The sequence below is a fragment of the Octodon degus genome, unplaced genomic scaffold (assembly GCF_000260255.1).
Source record: "Octodon degus isolate 3935 unplaced genomic scaffold, OctDeg1.0 scaffold00263, whole genome shotgun sequence".
Taxonomy (NCBI): domain Eukaryota; kingdom Metazoa; phylum Chordata; class Mammalia; order Rodentia; family Octodontidae; genus Octodon; species Octodon degus.
The window spans coordinates 622,162-632,852 of record NW_004524839.1 but is presented as its reverse complement, the minus strand read 5'-3'; the positions used below and the strand labels follow the sequence as shown (position 1 = coordinate 632,852).

General features: G+C 35.7%; 1 protein-coding gene, 1 non-coding gene and 1 pseudogene across 2 annotated transcripts in view; 1 reads left to right on the top strand and 2 right to left on the bottom strand.

Annotated features, from left to right (window-relative positions):
* The window catches only part of Shroom4 (shroom family member 4), a 346,076-nt gene that overhangs the window by 315,585 nt on the left and 19,800 nt on the right, over positions 1–10,691 (bottom strand). The window lies entirely within an intron of this gene.
* Positions 2,701–2,846, top strand: LOC111814069. Its single transcript, XR_002819146.1, has one exon. It is a non-coding gene; the product is annotated as a U4 spliceosomal RNA (small nuclear RNA).
* Positions 4,869–5,474, bottom strand: LOC105741005 (annotated as a pseudogene).

The window sequence follows — 10,691 nt, the reverse complement described above, 5'->3', positions numbered from 1 at the left end:
GAGAAAACATTCTCTCAGGCTTTCACAGAGAGCACATTGGCCAAGCAATGGCCGTGACTCATCCACATGGCTGACACTGACAAAGGTTGTACCATCTGAGGTACAGGATCACAGGATAAATCCTGAGGGGATTTCACTGACCTTATCAGACCCAAAAGCTACAACTCTTGTTGCATAGGTCTTGCTTTACCTTGGTCTTAAGCATCCAGCAGAAATGTGTAAAAAAGAAATATAGGAAGTAAAGCCATGCTCTTATGTTGAGCTGTAGGCGACTCAGGTCAACAATTTCTGACTTTGCCAGTCAAGCGCAAGACCCAATACTATTATGGGCTACTGGACTCTTTCAGAATATTTTGATGAGTTTACACTCCTATTATATTCTAATAATGGAGCTTAACAAAAAAGAGGATCCAGATGAATGTCCATTTTGTATCTGTATAGTCAAAGTGGTTAGGATAGATATATGGTTACATTCTCTTAATGAATAGAGGGATTTGTTCTAATGGTGTTTGTAAGTAGGATATCATGTCTGCATCTTGTACAACAATTAACCTCTAGGAAGAATTTAAGTAATGTGTCAGTTATTGAAACTGTCCTTCCAATTTGGTTTGAAACTGTCTCATCGCTATTTGTTTCTCAATAAAATTACAGAAAAATAATTCTGTGAAAAATTTTCCATGAATGAATCACAACTAAGATCTTGCATATCCAGATGCATGTTTAAGTAAATATAATTATGAAGGATTATTCAGTAATGCAGCAAAATCTAGATTTTTAAATGCATTTTGATATTTAATATATTTACTTACAAAAAAAAGCATTTTTATGCCAAAAAATGAAATAAAAAGCTGTCCGCTAAAAGAAACAGAATCACCTTCAAAGGAAAGTTGTCAGAATCATGGTGGTAGTTTGGACTATAGTGATTCACCTGTTTTCAGCCTCCCCAGGGCTGGGATTTTACGTGTGTGCCACCATACCATGATCTGGGTGGCCAACTCAGTGCACACTGGGGCGGGGCCTCTGCAGTATGTGGTGCTGGGTATTGAAATCCAATTCCTGTGCTTGCCTAAGTAGGCACTTAGTCCACTGAGCCATCTCACTGGCCCTTTATCCTCTTCTTAAAGATCAATTTGGGCCAAAGTTCAGCTTATCTGGTGATTCGTTTTTGCGACTTTCTTTGGAATATGTAAGGAATTAGAGAATTGAAAGTCTGTTTGCCTTGTACCTGTTTTTTCTCCTGTATCTATTTATTTGCAGATCTGTGTAAATGTAACAGGTTAACAAATGTCCTTGAAGCCATTCTTTGTGGTTAAATAAAATTCCTGTTCTGTTCATTCAAGAAAAAAAAAATCATGGCAGACTTCTCAACACAAATCCCAAAGCCACAAAGATCTGGAAGTAAAGTATTTCAAGTCCAAGTGGAGAAAAGCTTCCAACCTAGATTGATATACCCTGCAAAACTACCTCTCAAAATTAATACAGAAAAAGATACTTCCACAACAAAGAACTGAAGAAATTTATGACTACCAGGGTTGGTGAGATGTCTCAGGAGGCTATTCACCTGCTTAGGCATGCAAAGGAACTGGGGCTCGCTCCCTGACACCATATCCATGCTGGCCCCATTCCCAGGCATCCTGCACTAGCCACAGAGTCTTGATGTGTTGGCACACATCTGTAATCCCAGTACTGGGGTGGGGGTTGAAAACAGGAGGATCACTATGAGTCTGAGCTGCATAGTGATACTCTATACCAAATATATAAAATAGAAATTTATGACCACCAAACCAAACCTACAAGGAGTACTAAAAGATATTCTAGAAAGAGATTAAAATGACCTTAATTCCAAGAAAAAGAAAAAAAAAAACAGAAAGAAGCAACCAGACAGAACAAACAATTAAACACAGGGTAAGAGTCAGGAACCAACAGCGGGAAAACACCATGGTAAAGATAAACAAATGTATACTGCTTATAACCATCAATGGAAATGATCTATATTCACCAATCAAAAGAAACAAAGTCGTGGCATGGATCAAGAAACAAGATGCAACAATATACTATATAAAAGAAGTGCAATTAATTCAAAAGGAAATGAATAGAATGAAAGTCAAAGGATAGAAAATAATCTCCCATGTAACAGAAACCCCAAAAGAGCAGCGATAGCTATTCTATTTCAGACAATGTGAACTTCAAACCAAGAATGCTCAAAGGAGATAAAGATCATCTACATACTTGATAGGGGAAAACATTAAGAGGAAGATATCACAACAGTAACTATGTATGTGTCAAATATGGGAGAACCCAACTATATAAGACAACTATTAATGGATATAAAAAGTTGAATAACCAATAGCACAATTGTAATAGGGGACCTCAATATCTCATTATCACAAAGAGTTAGGTTAACTAGACAAAAGCCAGCAAATACATACCAGAATTGAACCAAACTTGTGAACAAATGGATTTAGTGTAAGTTTATAGAGTGTTCCCTCCAATATCATCAGAATACACATTTTTGTCAGCTGCACATGGAATGTTCTTTCAAATACATCATGTACTAGCCCACAGAACATGCTTATGTAAATGTAAAGGAATTGAAATTAACCCAAGAATATCATCTGACCACAGTGCAATGAAATTGGAAATAGCAAAAAGAAACCACAAAAGCTCCATAAATACATAGAAATTAAATAACACCTTCCTAGCTTTGCACAGTGGCAATATTGTAGCCAATGAGGTTTATCTGAGGTGCAATTATTGCTAATTAAATAACACTTTCCTGAACAACCATTAGTTTACAGATCAAATAAAGGAAGAAATTAAACAATATCTACAACTAAATGAAAATACAGATACAACATACTGGATGGGATATAATGAAAGCAGTACTAAGAAGGAAATTAATAATTGTGAATTCTGCAATATAGAAAACAGAATGAGCACAAATAAATGACCTAATGTTATGCTTCAAGCTTCTAGAAAAAGAAGAGCAAGTGAAGCTCAAAGCCCCATACAAGTATGGAAATGATAAAGAATATGTCAGAAATTAATGCAATGGAGACTAAGAAATCAGTGAAGAGAACTAATAAATCAAAGAGTTGATTCTTTAAAATAAATAAAATTGATAAACTTAGAAAATCTTATCAAAAAATGAAAGAAAAGACATAAATTCAAGAATTGAGGAATAAAAAGCGTGAAATCACTACAAATCCTGTAGAAATTCAGATTATCAATAGCTACTTTGAAAATATTTACTCTCATAAGATGGAATACACAGAAAAAAAAGACAGAGTCCTAGATAGGCATGAATTACCAAAACCGAATCAAAAAGACATGAAAATTCTGAATAATCTCATATCAGTTAATGAAATTTAAAAGGTAATAAAAATTATGAACAAAGAAAAGCACAGTACTCTGAAAAAGGAGATCAAAATAAATAACAGAAAAGGGAAATATTACTTGCTCATGGATAGGAAGAACCAACATTGTAAAAATGACCATATTCCCAAAACTGTTACAGAGATTTAATGCAATCCCAATCAGAATAGCATTACCTCACAGAACTAGAGAAAACAATCTTAAAATACACAAGGAAACAAAGAAACCTAAAATAACAAAGGCAATCCTGGGCATTAAAGGCAAAGCAGGAGGCATCACAGTCTCTGACCTAAAATTATATTACAAAGCTACTGTAAGAATATCAGCATGGTACTAGCAAAAAAACAGAGCTAAGTACCAGTGAAACAGATCAGAAGATTTAGACACAACTCTAAACACATTTAGCCACCTTATCCTTGAAAGAGAGGCCAAACATTTTCTCTGGAAGAAAGATAGCCTCCTTAATAAATGGTGCTGGAAAAACTAGCTTAGTACATGCCACCAGCTAAAATTAGATACATGTCTATCACCATTCAGTAAAATACAGTCAAAATGGATCACATAGGCTGGGGAGATAGCTCAGCAGTCTAAGTGCCTGCCTGGCAGGCACAAGGACCAGGTTCAATCCCAGGCACCTCATGTCATGCTGGCCCTGCACCAGGTGCAACCAGCCAGACACTGAGATCAGGTGTGTGGGTGCACATCTGTAATCCTAGCACTGGGGAGGCTAAAAGAGATCCTTCCTAGCAGAAGGATCGCTCTGATCTGAGCTCCATAGTGAAACTCTGTACCAAATGCATAAAAAAATTTTAAGTGGATCAAATATCTAAATATAAAAACAGAAACACTACCTCTACTGGATAAGAACGTAGGTAGAAATCTTGAAGACATATGGGTAGGCAGAAAGTTCATAAACAAAATCCAAACTAGAGGGATAATACTTAAAAGAATCAACAACTGGGATCTCATTTTATTAAAAATTTTCTTCAGATCAAAAGAAACCACCAACAGAGCGAAAAGACAACCCACAGAATGGGAAAATATTCTGGCGAACTCTCCCTTGGACAACCACTTCTATCTAGATCATACAAATAAAAGAAAAAGCTCAGAACCCCAACATTCAAAGTTCAATCCAAAATTTGACATCTGAGATGAATACACACATCTCAGACGAAGAAATACAAATGGCAAATAAATATATGGAAAAATTTATTTATTTATTTATTTATTTATTTATTTTGCAATGTTCAATAGGAAACTGAAGTTTATTTATCATAAAATATACATGTCATATCTGACAACTGAGTAAAACTATTATTTACATAAAACACAGATTAAAAATATATAGTATTTGAATACAATATTCAGGTACCAGTAGTCAAAGAAATGTGATTCCAGCATTTTTGTTATGTAGTTATTTGTTCTGTTACATAGAACTAAAATGGAGGTAAGCATTAGCAGTGTATTTCTCAAGAGTCAAATATTCATGAACTTCATGTACTTGGCTCTGCATGTGTAGAAGAAAAAAATGGTTTCTTCACATGTGCCACTCTCCGAGTCTTCCACTTCAGAATCCTCAGCAATTTCCTCTCAAAAATCAAATTCCTGGCTGTCCAATGATTCTGAGCTATCCAGAGTTTTACTAGACAGTTTCCTGATTACCTCTGCCATATACAGTATGTGTTCTGCTACATCTGGCAATTCTTTATTCCCCAATTTCACTGTCTTTTTGTTCAATTTCTTTATGAACTTTCTCATTTTCCTTAAGAGCTTCATAGAGAGCTTTCCTTCATTTTTCTGCCACTTCTTTCCAATCTTGAAAAGATGGATTGTCATGAGATCAAATGTTTTTGGGTGACTCCTCCATGATTCTTATTTTCATCAGATTTTGGATCAATAACTGCTCCAGAGCTTGAAGTCTTAGGTGTTAACTAGTCATTTGAATGTTTCCTTTTGGATAAGCCTTTAAGCAACGCATTTTCTCTTCCAACAAGAAATCCAGCTGCAGAAGGCTGAATCATCTTCAGAGTTCTTGGCGCAGGCTTATTCTTTGTATTTTCTTGAATTTCTTCTTGTTTCTGCTTCATACTGGGACTCATGGAAAATTTTTCAATATCATTGGTTGTTCAAGTGCTGCAAATTAAAACAACTCTGAGAGTACATATTACCAAGAAAGAAGGACTGTTATCAAGAAATCAACCAATAACAAATTCTGGAGGGGTTGTGAAAAAAGGAAATTCCCACTTTTGGTGGGAGTGTAGACTGGTACCGTCCTTGTGGAAATCAGTGTGGAGATTCCTAAAACAACTAGGATTAGAGGTACCATTTGCCCAAGCTATTCCCCTTCTGGGTATTTTCCCAGAAGAAATAAAACCATCATACCAAAGCAATATATGTGTATCCATGTTTATAGCAGCATAATTTGTCATAGCTAAACCTTGGAAACTACTCAAATGCCCATCAACCAATGAACAGATAAAAATGATGTGGTATTTTTATATAATGGAGTAATACTCAGCTGTAAAAAGATAAACTTGAGACATTTATAGGGAAATGAATACAACTTGAGACTATACTTGTAAGTGAAATAAATCATACTTGTATGTGTCACATCATATTGTCTCTGAAGGGTATGAAGCTGAAAGAGTAAATAAGGCTCAGAATGTACAATAGACACTATGAAATGGAAAGCAACTGTTCAAATAGAAAGAGAAACTGGGATGGGGCAAAGGAGAAAAGAAGGAAAGAAAAAAAAATATATATATATATAGTTAAGATATCTATGCTACTAATTTCTATTATTTCATTGAAAAGAAAGGTTTGTGCTTATATTATTTGATCAATTTTTCATGCCTACATCTTGTAATATGAGAAACTGCCTTGAAAATGACATTAACAGTGTACTAACCATTGTTACTCTCCTACAATCTTATTTTAAAATTTTGTGCCATTGTGTTTATTGTTTTTTTCTTAAAATATAAAAAGCTACTGTGATAAAAACAGAGTTATACTGGCACAAATCCAGACATGTGAATCAATGGAACAAAACAGAAATTATAGAAACAACCTCAGTCACACTCAGCTATGTGATATTTGACAAAGGGACCAAAAACTAAATTTGAGAAAAGATAGCCTATGTGACAAATGTTGCTGGGAAAACTGGTTATCTCCATGCATAAAATTTAATTTAAACCTGTATCTTTCTATGTACTAAAGTAAATTCAAAATGGATCGTAGTTCTAAATGTTAAAGAAGAAATGCTTAATCTGTTAGAAGGCAATATAGGTACTCTTGAAGACATAGGCTTAGGCAAGGACTTGCTGAACAGAAACCTAATTGCACAGGAAATAAAAATCAAGAATTAAAAAGAATTATGTAAAATTAAAAAGTTTTTGTACTGTAAAGAAACATTCTAAAAAGTGAAAACACAACCTAAAGAATGGGAAAAATTTTTGCCAGCTACACCTCAGAAACAGGGTTAATATCCAGAACATAAAGAACTCAAAAACTTTAGAACCCCCCCAAATAAAAGATCAAATAAAAAAATGGGCAATTGGTCTGGGTAGATAGCTCAGCGGATTAAAGTGCCTGCTTAGGCAGACTCAGGGACTGGAGTTCAATCCCCGCTGGTGTGTGTGCCAGCCCCGTCCCCGGGGTGTGCTGAGATGGCTACTGAGACTGGGCATGTAATCCCAGAGTTTAGGAGTCTGAAAACAGGAGAATCACTATGAGTCCGATCTGTTTAATGATACCCTGTAGACCCCATACTAAATACATTAAAATAAATAGTAAAATAAAAATTAAAACTGGGCAATTGACATGAATAGATACTTCTCACAAGTAGTATAAATTGGCAATAAATACATGAAAAAGGGTCAACATCTCTAGAAAATATAAATTTGAAAAAATACCAAAATTCCATCTTATTCCAAAAGAATCACTATCAACAAGAAAACAAATAATAACAAATGTCGGCAAGACTGCATTGGAAGGGAACCCTTTTGCATTTCTGGTGAGAATTTAAATTAGTACGACTTGTGTGGAATCAATACAGAGATCTCTCAAAAAACTAAAAGCAGAAAATTCCATTCAACCCAGCTATTCTCCTTCTAGGTTTCTTCCTGAAAGAGTTAAAGACAACATATTTCAGTAATTCATGAATTCTCATGTTTATAGCAACACAATTCACAACAGCTAAATCCTGGTAGCAGCCAAACATCCACAGTAGGTGAATGTATTAAAAAATGTGGTATTTATACACAGCAGAATATTACTTTGCCATAATGAAAGGTAAGCTTGAATCATTTTTAGGAATTGGATACATCTTGTGACCATAATTTGAAGTGAAATAAGTCACATAATCTTAACTATCACATGGTTTCTCTTATATGAGAAACCCAAAATATAAAGAACAAAATAAAATATACATAATAAGAAATAGGGAGATAGATCTTTTTCAAAAGGAAAAGGAGCCAAGAAAAGAAAATGGGGGAATGACAAAAAGAATTAAGATATGTTAGGTTACATGTACCAACTCTCCCCATGGAAGGTGATCATTATATATGGCAAACATGGATTAATAAAAATAATAATTAAAAGGACAGTGTAGATTTCATGTTAAATGTTTTTAGTACAATAAATGCAAGTTAGATGATTATACAATGTCAGTATTACTTTGGTTTGCAACTTTAGAGTTCCCTAAAGTCTCATGTTAAAGGCTTGATCATCAGCTTGGTGCTATGGGCAGTCACGGAAACAATTAATGAATGAAGAGGTTCATGTGTCATTAGAGGGATGCTCTAAAAAGAGATTGTGAGACAGAGTTAGTGGACTAGTCTCTGTGTGTGTATCTCTCTTTCTCTCACCATCCCTACCCTAGACACAAGATAAATGCTTTCTCTAACATTGACTCCTGCCATGACATGCCACTACATGTTCAAAGCAATCTATCCAACCATGGACTGAAGCTTGTAATACTGAGCCAAAATAAATGTTTTTATCTTCATAAGTTAATTGTGTTAGGTATTTGTTATGGCAACAAAAGCTAACCATCACAAATATGCTTTCTGAATTTGAAAATTAAACAGCAAAGATTGGAAAAATAGCAGTATTGTTATTTTGGGATGAAATTTTACCCAGTAGGCAATAGTCCATTCTAGAAGAGAAGACTACATATAATGACTATTGGTCTTTTCTAATATAGAATACTGTTAGGAAGAAAAGTAAAGGTCATGGAGTCTGCATACTAATGTATGCTTCAGTAACCAGTGTTATCCTCCTGGAGAACAGATATCAGGTGTTAGCTGAAAGAAAAGAAATAAGAGGGGTTACTAAATTTTGCTTTCTTGGATGATGAAATCAAGGCAGAGATACCTGGTCTAAGCATTTCAATTGTTAAAGCCTAATCTTGAGGCTTTTATTCATCTAATAATTCATCACTTTTTTTCAGGAGAGCAAAAGAAAATATGAGATGTGTGGTTCCCATATGGTTTGGTAGTAATCACAGCCAGTCCAAGAATCCCTTAAAAAGTCTGATAAAATATGTGAGAGAAGAAGAAAAGGGGGCCCTGGGAAAGTTGTACAGGGTGGGATGGGGGTTGATAAAGATATTATGAGGCCAGGGAGAGGAGTCAAGAGCACGTTTTCCCTTTGCAGAAACCAAGTTAGAGACTCTTATATAGGTGGCTTACAGTCATGTAAAATACCAGGCAATCCATCAACAGATATGTTTAAAGTAATGACTAGTGTTTTACAGTTAAAGCTTAGTGAACTGGAACAGTGCAACTGGAACTGCTTAAATGTTTCTTACTTATGAAATGTAATTAAACTGGTGCACACAGGGAATTAATAGCAGTATTGTGATCCTTTAAAGAAGGAAATGTTATCCATTGAATTCGCCTGTCGGAGTGGTAAATCATGTTCTTGTCTAGCATGCTAGTGAAAAACATCTCACCAAACCTAAGAGGTTGACCAATTTCAGATACGATTTTAAGAAACACAAATGTGAGGCTATAATCAGTATGGAATTATAGGAGGAAATATAAGAAGAGAAGAGGAGAGGAGGAAGCAGAAGTTAGAGAAATTCTATAGAATTCAGCATGCACGCATATGCACACACACACATGCATATACACACAGGCTGAGGATAGAAGCCATGGCCTTGGTGAAGCTGGCTAAGCACTCTACCTCTGAGCCATTGTTGCATTTTAAAATGGGGATTACTAGCAAAAAATACAAGGAATTTTTCTATTTCAAAAGAACTACTTAATCCCTATACCATACCACATCCCTTCCCCTTGTACTCCCTTTGTCCCTCTCCATCTAACACCCTAAAACCAGATGCATGCATGCATACACACACACACACACACACACACACACACACACACACACACCATAAAATTTTCAGTCTCTACATTGAGCAGTATAATATCTATGTAAACAAATTTTATATCAGTTTGTATAGAGAATAGTAATAAATGTTAAAGGCAAGGGACAGGGTAGATCAAACCACATAAAATACATGATTAAAAAATTCTCCTTTTTATGTTGTTCCTCATTCAGTTCTGAATAATGTGTGTATAAAAATTGTGACAATGGGGCCGGCCAAATAGCTCAGCAGACTAAAGTGCCTGTTAAAAAAGAGAGAGAGAGAGAAAGAGAGAAGGAGAGGAATCCCTTTTCCTGCTAACAGTTATATTTTTGTTTTAGTAGCTCATCCTCTTTTTTTCTAATTGCTGAGAATATCATTGTATAAATAGATTGCAGTTTGAGTAAACATTCAGTTCTCTCTGGGTGTGCATTTGAATTGCTTTCTAGGTTTTGGTTATGAGAAATAAAGTAATATGGTCATTCCTAAAAAAACATAAATAAATAAAGCACCTGTAAGCAGGTGCAGGGGCCGGGGGTTCGATCCCTGGGCCTGCCATGCTGGCCCCGCCCCCAGGGCACACTCAGATGGCAATTGAGACTGGGCGTGGTGATGCGTGCCTGTAATCCCGGCTCTTGGGAGGCTGTAAACAGGCAGCTCACTATGAGTCTGATGTAGTAGTGAGACCCTGAACACCCTGTAGACTCTTCCCTAAAATTAAAAAAAAAATGTGACTATGGACATTTCAACTGTTTGCTTTTTTGCCCTGATGGTAACTGGGAACAAATGCACAAACCCAGGGACAATGACAGAAATAAATTTATTTTTTTTTAATTTTATTTTTTATTTATGAGAGAGAGAGAGAGAGAGAGAGAGTAGTGTGTGTGTGTGGCCAGCTCAGCCCACCAGGGGGCGGGGCTGGCTGGCATGTGGTGCTGGGGGATTG